Source organism: Triticum aestivum, chromosome 2B (genome assembly GCF_018294505.1).
Source record: "Triticum aestivum cultivar Chinese Spring chromosome 2B, IWGSC CS RefSeq v2.1, whole genome shotgun sequence".
Taxonomy (NCBI): Eukaryota; Viridiplantae; Streptophyta; class Magnoliopsida; order Poales; family Poaceae; genus Triticum; species Triticum aestivum.
Genome location: NC_057798.1, coordinates 542,992,321 through 543,003,811, shown reverse-complemented (window position 1 = coordinate 543,003,811; position 11,491 = coordinate 542,992,321). Strand labels below are relative to the sequence as shown.

At 41.3% G+C, this 11,491-nt stretch overlaps 1 long non-coding RNA gene across 7 annotated transcripts; it reads right to left on the bottom strand.

The window, feature by feature from the left end:
* Window positions 1–2,053: 2,053 nt before the first annotated feature.
* LOC123045930 (uncharacterized) lies at window positions 2,054–7,083 on the bottom strand. Of its 7 annotated transcripts, none has more exons than XR_006421758.1 (4): window positions 6,549–7,083; window positions 4,071–4,187; window positions 2,517–3,858; window positions 2,054–2,428 (listed from the first exon to the last, which is right to left on the bottom strand). It is a non-coding gene; the product is annotated as an uncharacterized lncRNA (long non-coding RNA). The 7 variants fall into 7 exon arrangements; XR_006421756.1 differs by having other exon boundaries at window positions 2,517–2,803; window positions 3,479–4,134; XR_006421753.1 differs by having other exon boundaries at window positions 2,517–2,797; window positions 3,479–4,134.
* Window positions 7,084–11,491: the final 4,408 nt, after the last annotated feature.

The window sequence follows — 11,491 nt, the reverse complement described above, 5'->3', positions numbered from 1 at the left end:
ACGTCTAGATACATGTCCTTTTATCCATTTTGATGACAAGTATTTCTGGACGGAGGGAGTACTTTGCTATTTTCATTCTAATGCAATATTTTTTGGGCATCACCGAGAAACAACATCAAATGCATACACATATACCGGCAACTAGGTAGATATTTGTGTTGTATAATGAATTCTAAACACCTTAAGTACACTTCAAAAATCATCACATATTTATGTTTTTTCATATCACCACTTAGCATGTTGCTTGTTGCGTGGCATCATGAAAGATTTCAAGGGATTTGCTGTGTCGTCAAGTGTGTGTATGAGTGAATTTTTTTTCTCCCGTTGCAACGCACGAGCATGTTTGCTAGTAAATTTAAATTACCCCAAAGGCTATTTCATCCGTCAGACTTTTTTTCCCGAAAATACTTTCCATCAAAATGGATAAAAAGGGATGTATCTAGAATTAAAATATGTCTAGATACATGTCCTTTTATCCATTTTGATGACAAGTATTTCTGGACGGAGTGAGTACTTTGCTATTTTCATTCCAATGCAATATTTTCTTGGGCATCACCGAGAAACAACATCAAATGCATACGCATATACCGGCAACTAGGTAGATATTTGTGTTGTATAATGAATTCTAAACACCTTAAGTACACTTCAAAAATCATCACACATTTATGTTTTTTCACATTACCACTTAGCATGTTGCTTGTTGCGTGGCATCATGAAAGATTTCAAGGGATTTGCTGAGTCATCAAGTGTGTGTATGAGTGATTTTTTTTTCTCCCGTTGCAACGCACGAGCATGTTTGCTAGTAAATTTAAATTACCCCAAAGGCTGTTTCGTCCGTCAGACTTTTTTTCGTTGGTCCGTAATAATTCGTTTCCGCCAAAAAAATCAGACTTGCAAAAAAGTACAGCGCCCCGAGGACTCAAACCCAATAGCTCCCACTAGAAATGTTAGAAAACTAGCCAGTGGACTAATGATGGCTTGTTGTTTAATTGACGCGCACTTAGATATATATCTAATCAGCCTCAGCTAAAGCTTAAGAAACCAACCCTAAAAAACTTTTTAAAAACATGCAAAAGAAAACTAAAGCTAAAAAGAATGTGCCCCAACCAAAAAACATGTGCGCATATGCTCGCAGTAAAACAACGCATACACATCTTTCGTTGGACGAGCACAAGCACGGCTGCCATGCATGCCATCAGCGGCTGAAAGATCAATCGGCCACCATTCTCCACGCATCACCATGTGCCCAATTCAAACAATATTTTTTTCATCTCTACCATATTACAAATAATATGTGCACATAAACATGTATAACCGATCTATTCAAACCAAACGTTAGTCTTTAATCGAATGTCTTTCTAATACAGTTAGAAAAAAGATTGGTTATGATTTTCACGTGTAGGATGGACGATTGTTTCTCCATTTTTTTGTCATCGTCTTGCTTTGGTACGTCGTTTTTATTCCGTTTCGTCTGTTCGTTACCGGTCTCATGTGGTTTTTGTTTCGTTTGGTACCTTCGTTACAGGCCCTCAAAAAAAGATAGCGTGCGTAGAGGGATTCCAACCATGGTTGCAAGGACTCACGAACCAACTCATCCAACCAAGGATCCTGCAGGAAAAGAGGGAGCTTAGACCGTCTCACCATAGGTGGAATTCATTTACGCTTCGAAAACCTTCATCATGTACTATTCCTTTCTTAAAACCTCCTCTCTATATGTACGCTGCGGACCAAGTTTGTGGACATGGTGCGCCAAGGGCTGGAACTCCAGTGGAAGGAGCGGGAGATGGGGCTACTTGAGGTCATGCGGGAGATGGGGCTACTTGAGGTCATGATCAGGAAGATGACGACGAGCATGATAAGATTGGGAAGCAGAGTGGAGGGGAGATCGTGGGAATCGAGACGCCACAATCAATGACATGTGTGGCACGCATCACGCTACCATCGTGGTCTTGATCCCGTCGATCTGATCACGCGTCAGCGCAACACGTCAATTGACCACCGTTTTTGACATCGAGTGTCCCGCAACACAATTGCCTAACCAAGGCAACCTTGATTCATGACAACTGGTGTTTTCTCCATAGTGAAGCACGAACGTTGTGCTTATCAGGTCAGGGACAAGCGCTTTTCTTTCCCGTTGCAACGCACGGGCATGTTTGCTAGTCCCTTGTAATAGCTTGCACGGGCGATCTAGGATATACTCTTTCTAATGGAGGCCTGATTCTTTTCCTGCCAGCGCATCAAACTTTCCATATCGTTAGAAATCTTCTCCTCAGTGGGGCGGCGAGCCTTGATTCTCCGTGTCCGTTAAAAATCTTCTCAGTGGGGCGGCGAGCCTTGATTCTCCGTGTCCCCTGGGCGGTGTTGCAAGCCTTGATTCTCGGCGATGGTTAAAACTCCCCAGCGATCCCTGCCACAAACGCTTCGTTTGCTGCAGATCGGGAGGCACAGGTCAGCTGTTTTCTTTTGAATCATTGCCGTGTTCATCAAATAGTTTGTTAGTGGCTGTCAAGGTTTACCTGAAGGTTTCTTATACACCCTCCGTAAACTAATATAAGAGTGTTTAGATTACTATTTTAGTGATCTAAACGCTCTTATATTAGTTTACAGAGGGAGTACTACTCATCAATTTGGCCAATCAGGTTCATCATTCATCCCTGCGCAGGAACACTTCTTTCCTGCAAGTAAGTAGAAGGTGTTTTCAGCTCGCCTCATTGGTGCGCCCAGGCGAATCTTTGGTCAATCAGGTTCATCTTCACGACACAGATCAGGGGGCTCTGTTTCCTTTTGGTTGATCATCCTGTAGCTGACATAAATTAGAGGGTTCAACCTGTAGTTACCGATGTTATTGCTTGTAAAACATAACCTATACTTTTCAGACATAGTACTTACAGAGGGTTTAAGCAATCATGAAATTGATATCAATGCAAATGAGATTACAATTTTAGATGGTTTACAAGCATTTAATCGTTCAACACCATCAGCGGAATATTGGTCATTTTCAGATTATAGTTCAAGGCACTTCTTCAGGTTATAGTACCTCCAAGTATCGTAGTTGGTCGAAATGCTCAATCGGCTAAGATTTTCAATTTCCATCTGGTTAGAATAAAATGATATCTAGGTCACATACATGAATCAGTTAGGTTGTTTCCATAAGATGGCAATAACTGTAGGTTTCTTATACTACTTTGAATTCTGACAGTGAAACCTTAAGAATCAAATACAGGTTGTTATGGTGAAAACTCAGATCCACCTAAAAGTGTACCCAAAAAACAAACCCGACTAAATTTCATGATTAGCTACAGCAGTTCAGTCATGCATGAGAAGATGCCCAATATGTTCCAATAGCATCACTAGAGTATGTTTGCACAGCATTGAACGTATCGAAGTACCTTACTAACTCAAACACTGGACTAACAAAAAAATGTTAATAATTACACGTGGGAGGTTTCAGAATACAGCAAGGGTAATAAGACCTCACACATTTGCTTCTGTGGTGGAGCAATAGCCACTACTTCCGCTTGACCGACAAGATGACGATGGTCATGGCATGTGAGTGCCGTGTACGGTTTGGACCATGACTCTATGGATGTGCATCACCTCTGGCTTGACCTGCCACCAGTAAGGCATATCATTTAGACATTTAGATGATAAAAACGGAATTGGAGGCAATATCATGTTCACCAGTGCACAATTACTAGCTTTCAATACAAAAAAGTGACTTACCACAATATGATATGATGTGCTGATGCATCCATGTGCATAGGAAGAACACAACAAAAATGACAATAGAGCACAGTGATTGACATTACACTTGAATGCAACAATATGCCACGCTGTACTAAACAAGACTTGTTGCATCTGCATGATTGTTAATGACCACATGATGACTTCATACAGAGAAAATGTCAGGTTAAATGCCACTAAAACTCAGAAACAATTGAGTCAAGTTTTTAGGAAACATGATAGCTTGAAGGGATTATGCACAATTTCTTCATTTTTATAACCTCGTGCACACAAGAAACATATTCCAGGTGACTGCATACACACACACACAAGCAACAGATTCCAACCTCTTCCCTGCCGATCCAACAAGACGTCCATGGCAGCACTGTCAAGGAACATGCCCTTCTGGACCTGCATGCACACAAGCACAAGCAAAGCCTTCACCGCTGCTGCATCGGCTCAGACTGAAGCAAATAGTAAAGATAAATTTGTGGTTCTCAACTGAAGCAAATAGCAGAACTAATGAGTTGACAAATGGCAAAATGAAAGATATATTATCTATATTATTAAAGGTTCATACTTCTAGATTCCACAAACAAACAAAGCATCCGAAGAAGTTGGAAAAATAAAACTGATGAATACCTTACTCCTAGAAATCCTAATTGTGTAACAATCTTAACAGGGTTAGTTATGATTCTATCCCATTAGCTTCACAATATAAGCGTGTGTGAGTTCTAATCGATGTCAAATCAGATATGACATGTTTCCTTCGTGATGTCGGAGTTGAACAGGTTTTACAAAAACTAGCAAGTCTTCCTTCGTTGCCACGCAAGTACTTCTCTTACATTCCCTGAGATATAGAGTATATACTATATCTACTTCCTAATCATTTTGAAAGATTAATTCAAAGTGTGTAATTACAAGTAAGCATGCTCCTGAGAAGGAGAAGTTCTTTATTATCTTGCATGTACTTTCACCAGAATGATTATTTTCGTTATACCTCACTCACCAATGATAAAAGATATTGAACATTGCGATATTATACTTTCCTTCCTGTTTTATTAGGTTATAATATGTTCATGGACATAATATGACCAAAGTGAATGTCTGATCGATCGCGATCGTGTTTTGCATCATATACTTCTTCGTATCATACAACTCCATCCCTAGAAATGATAATTACAGTACATCAAACGACAAGATTAGCTGCTTCAGAATTCCAAATTGAAGCTTTCTGTATCTTCACCTAAAACTTTGATTAATGTTTTGACCCTTATAGTGGTTGTATAGGTGGGCGGAACATACCAATTTTGTGCTGACTTCTTATATGCCACTAGATTTTTGTCTTTGTACCATCTACATTACATGCGTAGGTGCTCGAAGGTGTTGTCTTCATTTTATATATTTGAAGATGCTGAATAAAATCACGGTCATGTTGCTGCCTAGAGGAGCTAATAGAATAAAAGGATATGTAAGAAGCCCATTCTACAAATGTACTGTAGTGTTCATGCATGTGGATTTGGTTGCACCTTGATGTGACTCATGTATTGTATGGTTAACATGGTTTGTCCATACCGTGATTAACCTTATAACCTTTTTTTTCATTCCATGATGTAGATTTTTTTTCTTGTACATCCCACAATCACACAACAATCCATTTGTGCATCAAGGTAATTTATCAGGGCAACATGTTCAATTTAGAGGAGATTTGTTAGATTATTTTATGAACTCAATAGGTCTGAAATAGTTTAGTATTTTTGATGTCCTTAAAATGTGCTTTGAACTAATATGCAATACACTTGTTCGCTTCTACAGGCAGAACTAATATGCTTTGAAGCCATCAAGAATGTTATTCGGTCTCTAGATTATATGTACTACACTTGTTCGCTGCTAAGGGTAGAACCACTATGCATTGCACGTCGATAGATATTCCGTGTGTACAGCAAGATTGTTATTGATAACAAATTATGGCACATGGCTAAATAATAAATATGTTTGATACAAAAGCAACTAAAATGCTATGCCGATCATGATGCATGTACTGGACTTTGCCACTTATCCGAAGTGGCAAGGGACACAGGTAAGATGTTACAGCAAGATACACACACATAGGGAAGCTTCATCTAGACACACACTTAAATATCTAGCGTGCTGATCCACTGATCGATCTGCTATATTAGATGACACCGGAATTGATTTGTGGTGACCTGCTTATTATCTTTATTCGTTTATTTCTTTTTTATAATAAAACAAGCCAGGGGTATGATAAGGTTTTTGGTGGCGAAGTGGAGCATACACATGTGTACGCATATGTGTAAAGCTAGCTGTCCTACTTTATGATGACTTTCATTCCTATTCGAAATGCTCGTGTAGCACATGCAGATCATCTAACATGGATTTCAGTTTCAGTTACAACCAATCAAGCTAACATCAGTACAGAGGTTAATTTCCCAGTTCAAAGCAATAGTTGGTTGATTTCATGTTAAATTATACTCCCTGATTGGCAACTGAAACTATGATTGTCCTAAATCCTACTTCTAGAGTTGCTGCAGATCAACAGCTGCTCTGAGTACAAGAGCTCTCCCCGTGTCCGCAAGATCAGCAGTGCAAGCAGTATATTTTCGGAGTACTTCAAGCAAGATTACTGAAGTTACTGAAATTTAACTAAAACTGTGCCTACGACTACATCTCCTACTCATAATCTGTATGTACCCATACTCATACAAATAAGTTGTACCCTACTCCTAATCTGTACCCAAGCAGTACTCCAAAACTGAACGAAATCTTGCAACAAAGGGTAAAGGGAGGAGACAAGGGAAGCTCACCACGCGCTGGAGATGCTGACGAAGAGGAGCATCCCCGAGCAGGATGTCCTTGAGTAGATGTTCGTCGTCGTGCATCACCTCGTTCGCCTCCCGGTCATGTCCGTAGTAGGCGTAGGCGGGGACGCCGGAGTGGGCGCATGCGAAGGGCTCGGCGCCAGCGGGGTCGAGCATGGCCTTGTGGAACCGGGGCCACGCCAGCACAAGCGCGTACCCCCTCCGGCCTCCGTCCTCCGTCGGCTGTGTGCTCGGAGAAGACGCCGCGGGAGGCGAGCAGGCGACGGACGGGTCCGGGTGGCCCGGCGGGAGCAGCTCCGCGGCCGAGAGCAGCGTGTTGGCGCCGCCCGCCCACGCCGCGGTTGTCGCTCGATCTTCCACGACGGGAGGGGATGAGAGGGGGTGGCGGTGAGAGGCGAAGTCGCCGTTTGTGGCGCCTGTTGGGGTGAGGCCAGCGGCGATGCGGGGGAGAGGAGGATGGGATCGACGCGGGGGAGAGCAGTGGACTGGATGTAGTTTTTTTTTTTAGGATCACCAAGCTTTATTAATCGAATGACACAGATTGTGGGATACAAGTAAGATCATGGGGATCCTAAAAAAAAAGTAAGATCATGGGGTTGGCCAAACCAAACGTGGTGCCCCGGACCTAAAGACAACGAGTGATTGGCTAACTTATGGGCTTCTATGTTTGCCCTACGACCTCCGAAAGAAAAGATACATTGAAATAAACTTGAATAAGAAAGAATCTCGCTAATAATAGCTCCGTTTGCACCTCTTGATCTGTTGTGTATCTCCTGGACAAGAGCAGTGGACTGGATGTAGTGAGGGAGTCAAGCTGGGACGCTGCTTCGGTGCCTGCCTTTGGGCCTATGACAGGTGGGCCTAACAGGTGGCTGGCCCACCTGACATAGAGCCAAAGGTAGGTGCCTTTAAGGCACCGAAGCTCAATCCGTCAAGCTGATGAGGGAGAGGAGTGGACTAGACGTGGTGATAAGGTTAGGTGCAAATCTTATGTGTGTGAGAACGGTTGAGTACAAGGTACGGTTTAATTTCAATAAAACACTCCCCTTTTTGCCAACGAGAGGCTTGAGACAGGGGGATCTCCTCTCCTCCTATCTTTTTCTTTTGTGTGCTGAGGGACTGTCAGCGTTAATAGCTCATGAGGAAGAGGCGGGGAACCTAATTGGAGTGCAGGTATGCAGAGATTCACCAACTATATCCCATCTGCTTTTTGCGGATGACTCCCTAATTCTCATGAGAGCGGATAACCAGAATGCTAACACGCTGAGATCGATCTTGGATGAGTACTGTGCAGCGTCCGGTCAACTGGTTAGTGAATCTAAGTGTTCTATTTTTTCAGTCCTAATACAGAGGTGGAAGTGAAGGCTGATGTATGCCAAATACTGAACATCATGACTGAGTCCATCTCAGACAGATACTTGGGCCTACCAGCCATGATTGGTGTGGACCGTGTGGACTGCTTTAAACACTTGATTGAAAGGATTCAAGCATTGGTAAATGGTTGGAAGGAGAGAACTCTATCTTTTGGGGGAAAAGAAGCTTTGCTGAAAGCGGTGGCCCAAGCCATCCCAACCTATGCGATGGGTGTATTCAAATTCCCAAAGAAAATATGCAAGGGAATCACGGATGCAATGTCGCGATTCTGGTGGGGAGATGAGGAGGATCAGCGTAAGATGCATTGGTTTGTGTGGTGGAGGATGTGTATCCCAAAGGAGAGAGGAGGGATGGGATTTCGGGACATTCAGAGTTTCAATTTGGCGATGCTCGCGAAACAGTGTTGGAGATTAATTGACAACTATGATTCCCTATGTGCTCGAGTCTTGCGAGCCAAGTATTACCCCACGGGAGATATACTAAACAGCCAGTTAAAGAAGGGTTCATCTTATGTGTGGCAGAGCATATGGTCAGGAATTCAAACTTTCAAACATGGTTGTATTTGGAGAGTGGGGAACGGAAACAAGATAAACATATGGGATGATTGTTGGATTCCAAACAGTGCATCAAAGAAAATCCTAACAGCCCGTGGGAACCGAGTTCTCACAAAGGTGAACGAGCTCATGGACCCAACTACGGGAGAATGGGATGAGCAACTAATCCGGGAAAACTTCTGGTTGATAGACGCAGAACGGATTTTGCAAATCCCATTATTTCATGTGGAAACTGAAGACTACGTGGCATGGCATCTAACAAAGAGTGGAGTTTTTTCAGTACACTCCGCTTACCGAATAAAGTCTGGAAAATTTTGTGGAATTTGAAAGTGCCTGCGAAAATTAAAATTCACATCTGGAAATGTCTACATAACACAATACCCTGCCGTAGTGTGCTAATGAACTGTCATGTGGGGAATATATCTAGATGTCCGTTTTGCTCAGAAGGAGCAGAAGATCTCGTGCATATGCTGTTTAAATGTGCTAGATCGCAAGAAGTGTGGAGATCTCTGGGAGTTGCAGACGATATAAATTTTGCCTGCCAAATGGATCGAGCGGGTTCAGCAACTATAGAGTTTTTTCTCTGTGATACCTATTTTAGACGACAATATAATGGTGTGCTTGAGCTACCGGAGTTGTTTACCACAGCCTGTTGGTATATTTGGTGGCAACGGAGACAGTTTGTGCGGGGTGAGGAGGTTGCCTCTCCAGCGCGAACGGCCGTAGCAGTGGCAGCCCTATCTCTAAACTATGCCCGTGGAGCACAAACAAAAATGACACCAAAAGTGAACACCTGGCCGGGGTTTTTCGCTGGTCAGATAGTCATTAACGTTGATGCGTCGTTCAGAGAAGGAGATTATGCAGGCTCTTGTGGAGTGGTCATCCGTGACTATCGTGGAAATTTCATGTCTGCAGCGACAGCAACACTCGATCATGTACCTGATGTTGAGACAGCTGAAGCTGCGGCTATATTAGAAGGGATGAAGCTAGCAAAGGAAACAGGGTGCCATAATGTCATAGTTAGATCAGATAATATCACGGTGGTGGAGGCACTCAAACTGAATGGAGGCTATTCTATGGTGGCAGCGCCGGTGTTGGATGAATGTCGCAGTTATCTCGAAGACTTCGGGAAGTTTACTATTGAGCATTCTATTAGAGAGTCGAATAATGTAGCTCATGAGTTAGCATGTTGGGGTCGTGCCAATAATCCATCTCGATGGGTTCACGACCCGCCTGATTTCATTGTAAATCTTTTAGCAGACGATGTTGCTATCCTTTGATTAATAAAGTAAACTTTCCCGTCAAAAAAAAGGTTAGGTGCAAATCTTTCTAACAAAAGTTAGGTTTTTTACAGATTAAAGCAGATGTGTTAGTTTTATTTTTATTTTAATTAATATGTTTATATGATGTAGTATAAAATATCATTTATATTTAATTCTTCCACTTTCATTATACGATGCAGTATAAAATGAGTTCTAACGTACGAGAAGAGGTGCATATAGCTAAGTATGTTATACATGATAATAAAAAAGTGCATTTTTATATATTTTTCTTTCAGAATATAGCAGGCATAGATATGAATTTTGGAGATGTTCAACCCATCGACAAGGGTTCTGAACCGACGTCGCTGAAAGGGGCCGAATATCACCGAGTTTTTTACAACAGAATGATGTGGAACCGATGATATCTCATAAGAAACAAAAAGAGATGCTAATTTAAATGTTGTCGCACAAGGTATTTTTTTCAGTGTTATTATTGATCTTTTCTTCGTAATATTGCAATTTGTATTCGATTAATTTGGCTCTTCTTTTATCGTGACGACGTACTATATTTGTATCCGTAGAGATACTAGCTGAGTGCCCGTGTGTTGCCACGGAATAATAAATAAAAGCTATATAGAGAGATTGATTATCTGCATTTTTTGTTTTACGAATGTCTTTATCAAAAGTAATGTGTATGCGATGTCTGACTATCTAACAACAAATTTGTATTTACCCCTTGTTTTACATTAATCTTATTGTGTGTTTCTCATAAAATGACCCATGTTGTATCATATAAAAATAAATGTTATTATCATGATACTTCCAATACACAAAATCCACTATTTCTCACAGTACCACGCATAAAAATACACCATTAAGGATTATAAAGTATCATGTAATCATATTTGAAATGGGATTAACAAACTACCCCAGGCACATCTTTCCTTTGACTGGACCTGAGATTTTGTACAGTGTTATGTTTGCATCAAATACTTCTCGATTTTTTTTTTGCATCAGATAGATTGTAAAACTAAAACACTTCACCAATCCAAAGAAAAATAATATAAATCTGAAAAATGTTCTCGCTGACAACAAGAGAAAGTTGTGCTGCCTTCCCAGAATCATATAGCAAGTCGGTTTTTAGCAATCCAACTGTACAGATTTTTCATAAGCAATCCAACTTCGGTACCTAGGACTTCTGCTGACAAAGCATATATCAATATCACCTCCTAAGTGAATTCGTAAAGTTGCAAATGAGTGTCAATGACATCGGTCCTGCAGCTGTAATCTCTCACATTCTTAATTAATAGTTAAATATGTAACAGTTCGATCCAAAGTTCAGACAAAAATCGTAATGATCTATGACTGCAATTTCAGTTTAGTGAAACTAAATTAGAATAACTAAAGCACAGGCAGGGATGGAGAGCCGCTGCATTGGTATTCCATTATTATATTTGATGCAAGTTCTTCCCTCAAGTATGCTCATGTTGTAATGTCAAGGGCTATGTATTCCAATTTCTAAATGCATATGAGATAATGTTTTTTATAGAAAAGGAGGATGACCCCTGGCCTCTGCATCTGGGAGATGCATACAGCCACTTTATTGATTATTCTCGAGGACCTTACAAAGTGTTACAACAATAAGCCTGAATCCACCATCTGGACAACATATGCAGCTAGCATCCCTTCAGCATATGAGATAATGTAAAGGTTAAATAAATATGACCTGCTTATTCTA